We start from the raw sequence: 9601 nt of genomic DNA on the forward strand, positions 1-9601 counted from the left end.
TTGTTTGCATAGAAATGGTGAGCTCTTGGCCAGGCACAGTGGCTCACGCCTGTAATCCTAGCACTTTGGGAGGCTGAGGTGGGCGGATCACCTGAGGTCAGGATTCTGAGACCAGCCTGGCCAACATGGCAAAACCCCATCTCTACTAAACAGACAAAAATTAGTGGGCAACCATCCTGGCTAACATGGTGAAACCCCGCCTCTACTAAAAATACAAAAATTTAGCCGGGCATGGTGGCAGGCGCCTGTAGTCCCAGCTACTCGGGAAGCTGAGCCAGGAGAATGGCTTGAACCCAGGAGACTGAGGCTTCAGTAAGCCAAGATCGAGCCACAGCACTCCAGCCTGGGCAACAGAACAAGATCCCGTCTCAGAAAAAAAAAAAAAAAAGAAAGAAAGAAAAAAGAAAGGAAAAAGAAATCAAACACGCTGCTGGGCATGGGGCTCACCCCTGTAATCCCAGCACTTTGGGAAGCTGAGGCAGGTAAATTGCTTGAACTCAGGAGTTTGAGACCAGCATGGGCAACATAGGAAAATCCTGTCTCTATAGAAACATACAAAAATTAGCTGGGTTGGGTGGCATGCGCCTGTAGTCCCAGCTACTTCGGAGTTGGGAGGCTAAGGTGGGAGGATAACTTGAGCCCAGAGGGTGGAGGTTGCAGGTGGAAAGCCAATATCATGCCACTGCACTTCAACCTGGGAGATCCAGACCCCATCTCCAAAAAAAATCAAACACAAAGCAGTAATTCCTTTTTTTATTTTTATTTTTTGAGGGACAAGTTCTCGCTTTTTTGCCCAGGCTGGAGTGCAGTGGCATGGCATGCGTGTGCCACCACACCCAGTTTATTTTTTTTTTTTTGTAGAGATGGAGTCTCGCCTTGTTTCCCAGGCTGGTTTTGAACTCCTGGGCTTAAGCGATCCTCCCGCCTTGGCCTCCCAAAGTACTGGGATTACAGTATGAGACACTGAGCCCAACCAAAGCAGTAATTCCTAAATGTAATTAGTAAATGCCTAATTTCATGTTTATGAAGTATGAAAACAGGTACAACTGATCCATGGTAAGAGAAGTCAGTCATTACCCTTAAGCAGGATTACTAACTGGCGGGGGACCTCAGGGAGCCTTCTGAGGTTCTGGAAATTTCTTTTTTTTCTTTGTGAGACAGAGTCTCACTTTCCCGCCCAGGTTGGGGTGCAGCAGCACGATCTCAGCTCACTGCAACCTCTGCCTTCCGGGTTCAAGTGATTCCCTTGCCTCAGCCTCCCAAGTAGCTGGGACTACCAGCTTGCACCACCGCACCTGGCTGATTTTTGTATTTTTGGTAGAGATGGGGTTTCACCATGTTGGCCAGGTTGGTCTCAAACTCCTGACCTCAGGTGATCCACCCACCTCAGCTTCCCAAAGTGCTGGGGTTACAGGCATCAGCCACCACACCTGGCCTGGACATTTCTTTTTTTTTTTTTTTGAGACAGAGTCTCACTTCATCACCTAGGCTGGGTGCAATGGCACGATCTCAGCTCTCTGCAACCTATGCTTCCCGGGTTCAAGCGATTCTTCTGCCTGAGCCTCCTGAGTAGCTGGGATTACAGGCGCCCCCCACCACGCCTGGCTGATTTTTTTGGTATTTTTAGTAGAGACGGGGTTTCTCCATGTTGGTCAGGATGGTCTCGAACTCCCAAGACCTCAGGTGATCCGCCCCCCTCGGCCTCCCAAAGTGCTGGGATTACAGGCATGAACCACCGCGCCCAGCCCTAATTTTTGTATTTTTAGTAGAGACAGGGTTTCCCCATGTTTGCCAGGCTTGTCTCGAACTCCTGACCTCAAGTCATCCGCATGCCTCGGCCTCCCAAAGTGCTGATATTACAGGCGTGAGCCACAGTGTCTGGCCCTCAAACTATACTATTTTGTAGCCTCAAATAAAAACCCCAACAGTTCCAATCTTCTCTAACCCCACTCCTCCAATTCAATTCTTGTAACCATTTCATCACAGTGCAATGTGCTGCTAGAGGCTCATTAATGGACTCACACCTGTTACCTTCTCTTGCCTTGGTCTTGGCAGGAATAATAAACAATAGGAAATACTATAAAGTGCTTTGGGCAAACTAAATTGTGTTATACTTGCTTAGTAACAGTATTTTCTTTTGTTTATTTGCATAGGTTTCCAGGAACAAACAAAGCAGATGTTAATACAATTCCCTGTTTGACTCTACCCTTCATGTGTTGGAGCTAATTAACCATCTTTGCTAGCAAAGGGGCAAGTAAGAGCTCAGGAGGAAAGTATTTCTGTTAGGAAAAAGGATTTTGGATTTTAATTCATACGAACATAATAAAAACATAGCAAGGAAAGAGACCCGAGGGACATAGGACACAAATGAACACAGATGGAAAGCGCGCAAAAACGGCTCTCTGATGACATAGAGATGTTGGAGGTCTCTGAGGCATGGAATCGTAATTACTTCACTCACTGTGGAAATATTTTTCAGATCCTGGGCATAGGTTATTAAAAGTGGAAGATATAGGCCAGGCGAAGTGGCTCACACCTGTAATCCCAGCACTTTGGGACACTAAGGCGGATGGATCACTTGAGGTCAGGAGTTTGAGACCAGCCTGGCCAACATGGTGAAACCTCGCCTCTACTAAAAATACAAAAATTAGCTGGGCATGGTGGCGGATGCCTGTAATCCCAGCTACTCAGGAGGCTGAGGCAGGAGAATCTCTTGAACCTGGGAAGCGGAGTTTGCAGTGAGTTGAGATCGCACCAATATACTCCAGTCTGGGCAACAGAGTGAGACTGTCTCAAAAAAAAAAAAAAAAAAAAAAAAAAAAAAGGGAGATATGGAGAGACAGCTCATGTCTTAAACTCATAGTTTTAAAGAAAACTAAGGCCAAAAATGACAAGTCATGCAACCAGACGAGAGATAAGCCAGAGCTGGAACCCATGAACTCTGGTCTACATAATTTTCTTTTCTTTTCTCCCCTTCCTTCCTTCCTTCCTTCCTTCCTTCCTTCCTTCCTTCCTTCCTTCCTTCCTTCCTTCCTTCTTCCTTCCTTCCTTCCTTCCTTTTTTTTTTCTTTTTGGCTTTGAGACCTGCTTGATTTATTCCAATTATTTAATACACAATGATGCAACTGTGATCCCAAAGTATGCAAAGTTAAAGCCTTCAACTGCAGCTGAGGAGAGGGCAGGAATGGTTCACTGGGGACGGTGATAAGTCAGGAATGACAGGCAGGTGGCCATGACCAGGGCAGCCCCCTCCCCAGGGCCAGGGACAGGGGAGTGGCCTGAGGAGCAGGACCCAAGGGTAGCCCAGGGCCAGGGAAGGGGGCAGAGACCTCCCCTTGGCCTAGGTCAGGAGCTCAGAAGTGCCACATGGCTGAGGGGGCAGTGGCTCAGGAAGGGCCAGAGGCAGGGCCAGGAGAGCACCATTTTCTGGGGGGCTGGGGGCAGGGAGGTGCCCTACAGGAGAAGCCAGGAGGGGCTGCCTGCCCCTGGGATGAGGGCTGGGCTGGAGCAGGCTGCAGCAAGAAAGACCTGAGGCAGGCACAGGGCCTGAGAACCCAGCTGACTGGGCTTGGGGGGCTCCCAGGGCAGCCTGGCCCAGGGAGCAGTCCTGACTCTGCAGGGGATGCCCAGCGAGGGCCTGCAGACCCCTCAGGGCCTCCCCTGCTCTCTCCCTGGAAAGGAGCTGGGGAACCCATAGTGCAAATCTGCAGACCACTCAGTTATGGAGGGAGGCTGTGCCTGAAGGGGGACACTGGGGTGCGTCCCCTCCACCACCTTGGCCTCCACTGTTGTCCTCAGTACAGCTGCTTCTCCTAAAAGTGCAGACCATGGACGCCACCCTTGATCTGGGCTGACATGATCCGCTTCTCAAACTTGAGCTCTCCTGAGTACATCATGGACGGAGGGACAGACAGGCTGTGGGCCCCAACATCCTGGCAGCCATGCTGGATGCCCACTATGAGGTAGGGCATGAACTTCTGAATGGACCCTTTGTCCTGGATGGAGCCCTAGACATCCTACGTGATCTTCACCTTATCCTCCTCGCTCAAGTATCGTTTCTGGCTGCTGCTGCTCTTCTCCATGGCATCCAGTGAGCCCATGCCCTGGTACTTCTTGAGCCACACCCCTTCTGAGAAGAAGTACTCACCAGGGGCCTCCATGGTGGCGGCCAGCAGGGAGCCCATCATCACTGTCGAGGCTCCAAGGGCTGGGGCCTTGACCATGTGCCTCACGGTCTGGATGCCTCCATAGGCTATGATGGGCACACCAAAGTGCCAGGCATACTTGGTCACCTTGTACAAAGCAGTGCCCTGGGGCCGACCACAAGCCATCACTTACCGGGTGATGCAGATGGAGCCACAGCCCATGCCCACGCACAGCCGGTCCACACCATCATCAATCAGGTTCTTGACCTGGGCTGCTGTCACCATGTTTCCCCCAATCACCTGGAGGTGGGGGTACTTCTGTTTGATGTCGTGCACCATGGCGATCTGATACACCGAGTTCCCTTGGGATGAGTCCAAGACTATGACGTCGATGCCCGCCTGGGTGAGCAGGTCCAGGTGATATTTGTCATCCTCACAGGTGCCCACAGCTGCCCCGCACAGCAGCTGCTTGTGGGAATCCTTGGAGGCCAGAGGGTAGTCTTGGTTCTTCTTCAGGTCAGTGCCAGTGATAATGGCCACCAACTCATCACGATCATTGACGAAAGACAGCTTCCCTTTCTTGCTACGCTGCAGGATCTCATTTGCCTCTTTCAACGGCTCACCTACTGGAGCCACCACCAGCTCAATCCTTGGCATCATCACCTCACTAAGGAGGGTGGTATGGTCCTTCTCAGCAAGAAAGTTGATATTTTGGGAGGTGACGATGCCCTCCAGCTTGCTGCCCATGGTGCCCGTCTCAGTGATGGGGATGCCAGAGAAGCCATGCCACATCTTGGCCTCCAGCACATCACCCACAGTGTGCGAGGGGCTCAGCGCCACGGGGTCCGTGATGAAGCCCTGTTCAAACTTCTTAACCTTACGCAGCTCCTTGACCTGGAACTCTGGGGTGCAGTTGTGGTGGATGAAACCAATATCTCCCATCAGAGCAATCGCGATGGCCATGTCAGCCTCTGTCACAGTGTCCATGGGGGAGGAGATCAGCGGTGTCTTCAGCGTGATCTTCTGGGTCAGGGCTGAGGTCAGGTCCACCTCATCAGCTATGAAGTCTATGAATCCTGGGAGAATCAGGAAGTCATGGTAGGTGAGACTGTGGGCGCTGGCGAAGAGCTGCTGCGCTGTGAGCCTGTCCTCGAGCAGGTAGCCGGTGTGCAGCTGATCAGGTAGTCCACCATGCTGCCGCCAGACCACGCGACCCGACAGAAACACCCCCTGGGCCACCTGCCGCTGCGGCTGCTGATGCTGCGCCCCTGCCATGCTGCCGCCGCGGCCTGGCGGGCAGAGGACGGGGTTTTTTTTTTTTTTTTTTTTTTTTTTTTGAGAGCAGGGTCTGTGGCCTAAGCTGGAGGGCAGTGGTATGATCTCGGCTCACTGCAACCTTTGCCTCTTGGGCTCAAGCCATCCTCCCACCTCAGCTTCATAAGTAGCTGGGACTACAGGTGCATGCCACCATGCCCGCCTAATTTTTGTATTTTTTGTAGAGATGGGGTTTCACCATGTTGCACAGGCTGGTCTTGAACTCCTGAGCTCAAGTGATCTATATGCCTTGGCCTCCCTAGGTGCTGGGATTACAGGCGTGAGTCACCATGCCAGGCCCATAATTTTCAACACCACTACTAGATTAAATATCTGGGTCCAGTTGAAGTTGCAAGTAGTATTTATTTTAGCATTTCCCTTGTACTCTCATGTTTTCTCTGTATTCAGAACCTGAAATGTTTTATCCAGAACATCTACTACTTTGACAGCAGAGATTCTATTTCTATATGTTATGTATAATTTGGCATACATTGATAGAATTTGTGCTAAGTACAGTACAGACAATTTCTGTTTTATTTATTTATTTATTTAGAGACAGGGTCTCACTATGTTGTCCAGGCTGGACTCACAACTCAAGGGATCCTTCTGCCTCAGCCTCCACAGTAGTTGGCACTACAGGTGCGAGCCATCATTCTCAGTACAATTTCCAATCATTCATTAATTGATCACAGAGTTTGTAAAGTTTCGAGTCCTTGTTTTCTGTTGCTCCTGCCTGTTAAACAATCTTACTTTTATTTGTAACCTTAATAAGATAAGAAAATAAAGGAAGAGACAAAACTTTTCTACTTAATAAGATCAAGTAATTTATTTATTTATTTTTTTGAGATGGAGTCTCACTCTTGTCACCCAGGCTGGAGTGCAATGGTGTGATCTCGGCTCACTGCAACCCCCTACCTCTCAACTTCAAGCGATTTTCCTGCCTCACCCTCCCGAGTAGCTGGGATTACAGGCGTCCACCACCAAATCCAGCTAGTTTTTGTATTTTTGGTAGAAACGGGGTTTCACCATGTTGGCCAGGCTTGTCTCAAACTTCTGACCTCAAGTCATCCATCTGTCTTGACCTCCCAAAGTGCTGGGATTACAGGCGTGAGTCACTGCGCCTAGCCAAGAAATTTATTTTTAAAAAATCCGCCGGACAAGGTGGCTCATGCCTGTAAATCCAGCACTTTGGGAGACTGAGGCAGGTGATCACTTGAGGTCATGAGTTTGAGACCAGCCTGGCCAACATGGTGAAACCCCATCTCTACTAAAAATACAAAAACTAGCTGGGCATGGTGGCAGGCACTTGTAATCCCAGCTACTAGGGAGGCTGAGGCAGGAGAATCACTTGAACCCGGGAGGTAGAGGTTGCAGTGAGCTGAGATCGTGCCACTGCACTCCAGCCTGGGCAACAGAGCAAGACTCCATCTCAAAAAATAAATAAATAAAATAAAACAAAAATAAAAAATAGGCCGGGCGCGGTGGCTCAAGCCTGTAATCCCAGCACTTTGGGAGGCCGAGACGGGCGGATCACGAGGTCAGGAGATCGAGACCATCCTGGCTAACACGGTGAAACCCCGCCTCTACTAAAAAAATACAAAAAACTAGCCGGGCGAGGTGGTGGGCGCCTGTAGTCCCAGCTACTCGGGAGGATGAGAAAGGAGAATGGCGTAAAACCCGGGAGGCGGAGCTTGCAGTGAGCTGAGATCCGGCCACTGCACTCCAGCCTGGGCGACAGAGCGAGACTCCGTCTCAAAAAAATAAATAAATAAAAATAAATAAAAAATAAGAGACAAATAGCTAATTGGAAGAAAAACAATGTACCTTATCCTACTCACGCTATCTTCCTACCGCCTTCATCGATTTCTGAAATGACTAATGTGGGGTTATATATAAATATAAAAATTGTACACAAATATTACCTACCAATTTTGTTGAGGAGTCTTCCATCAGTCATATTTTTTGACTCAAATACAACACGATCTTGGCATAAAAACAAACACATAGGCCAGACGTTCTTTGCGGAGAGTCATCGGGGTTTCCTCCTTCAACAGTGCTTGGACGGAACCGGTGCTGGTCCTCCATCCCGGCCGGCCGCCCGTAGCCAGCCCTCAGTCACCTCTTCACCGCGCCCTCGGATCGCCCCAAGGCCCCCGCCGCCACTCCAGCGCCGCGCAGCCACCGCCGCCACCGCCGCCTGTCCTTAGCCTCCGCCATGACGACCGCGTCCACCTCGCAGGTGCGCCAGAACTACCACCAGGACTCAAAGGCCGCCATCAACGGCCAGATCAACCTGGAGCTCTACGCTTCCTGCGTTTACCTGTCCATGTCCTACTACTTGGACCGCGATGATGTGGCTTTGAAGAACTTTGCCAAATACTTTCTTCACCAATCTCATGAGGAAAGGGAACATGCCGAGAACTGATGAAGCTGCAGAACCAAGGAGGTGGCCGAATCTTCCTTCAGGATATCAAGAAACCAGACTATGACGACTGGGAGAGCGGGCTGAATGCGATGGAGTGTGCGTTACATTTGGAAAGAAATGTGAATCAGTCACTACTGGAACTGCACAAACTGGCCACTGACAAAAATGACCCCCATTTGTGTGACTTCATTGAGACACATTACCTGAATGAGCAGGTGAAAGCCACCAAAGTATTGGGTGACCACGTGACCAATTTGCGCAGGATGGGAGCACCCGAATCTGGCTTGGCAGTGTATCTCTTTGACAAGCACACCCTGGGAGACAGCGATAATGAAAGCTAAGCCTCAGGCTAATTTCCCCATAGCCATGGGGTGAATTCCCTGGTCACCAAGGCAGTGCATGCATGTTGGGGTTTCCTTTACCTTTTCTGTAAGTTGTACCAGAACATCCACTTAAGTTCTTTGATTTGTACCATTCGTTCAAATAAAGAAATTTGGTACCCCCCCCCACCAAAAAAAAACAAAAAAAAACAAAAAAACCAAAAAAAACACACACACGCACAGGTATCAACTAATGAGAGAAAAATAAAATGGCTTACAAAATGGAACAAATATTTTCTAAAAATTATTAGACTATTAGGCAACATTTTTCCTCTGATCACAAATGTCCAGAAATGTCTTTAAAGACCATTATCAGCCGGTGGTGGCTCATGCCTGTAATCCCAGCACTTTGGGAGACCGAGGCAGGCAGATCAGTTGAGGCTAGGAGTTTACAGCCAGCCCAGGCAACATGGTGAAACCCTGTTACTACAAAAAAATACAAAAAGTAGCCAGGTGTGGTGGTGTGCACTTGTAGTCCCAGCTAATGGGGGTGGGGCTGAGGTTAGAGGGTTTTTAGAGCCCAGGAGGTGCAGTTTGCAGTGAGAGGAGATCCTGTCTCAAAACAATAACCAAAAACCATTTCCAAGAAATAAACGCAATAAATATTGTGATGTTCCTTTACTGTGTGTGTATTCTTACCACCTATTTGTGTATTTATTTAAATAAAATGGCACACACAAATTTTTCCCTGTTGGTTTTTTGTTTGTTTGTTCATTCATTTTCTGAGACAGAGTCTTGCTCTATTGCCCAGGCTGGAGTGCAATGGTGTGATCTTGGCTCACTGCAACGTCTGCCTCCTGACCTCAAGCAATTCTCCTGCCTCATCCGCCCACCACCATGCCTGGCTAATCTTTGTATTTTTAGTAGAGATGGGGTTTCACCATGTTGGCTAGGCTGGTTTTGAACTCCTGACCTCAAATGATCCACCCGCCTCAGCCTCCCAAAGTGCTGGGATTACAGGCGTGAGCCACCGCTCCTGGCCCTTCTTGTTTAAATATAGTAATTTTATGAGAACTTCTCTATTTTATTTTTGTGTTTATTAAAAACATTATTTTTTCTGGGCATGGTGGCTCACACCTGTAATCATAGCACTTTGGGAGGCAGAGGTGGGTGGATCACTTGAGGCTAGGAGTTCGAGACTAGTCTGAGCAACATGATAAAACCCTGTTTATAAAAAAAATATGAAAATTAGCTGGGCATGGTGGCTTGCACCTGTAGTCCCAATTACTTGGGAGGCTGAGGTGGCGAATCACCTAAGCCTGGGAAAGTGGAGGTTGCAGTGAGCTATGATTGAGCCATTACACTCCAGCCTGTGCAACAGGGTGAGACCTACTCTC

General features: G+C 49.2%; 2 pseudogenes across 1 annotated transcript; one reads left to right on the forward strand and one right to left on the reverse strand.

Annotated features, from left to right (window-relative positions):
- Nucleotides 1–2805: 2805 nt before the first annotated feature.
- LOC101016879 lies at nt 2806–5489 on the reverse strand (annotated as a pseudogene).
- A 2008-nt stretch (nt 5490–7497) lies between these two features.
- LOC101019816 lies at nt 7498–8386 on the forward strand (annotated as a pseudogene). Its single transcript, XR_638317.4, has one exon. The product of XR_638317.4 is annotated as a ferritin heavy chain pseudogene (transcript).
- The last annotated feature ends 1215 nt before the right edge of the window (nt 8387–9601 follow it).

This window comes from Papio anubis, chromosome 13, assembly GCF_008728515.1.
Source record: "Papio anubis isolate 15944 chromosome 13, Panubis1.0, whole genome shotgun sequence".
In the NCBI taxonomy this organism is placed as follows: Eukaryota; Metazoa; Chordata; class Mammalia; order Primates; family Cercopithecidae; genus Papio; species Papio anubis.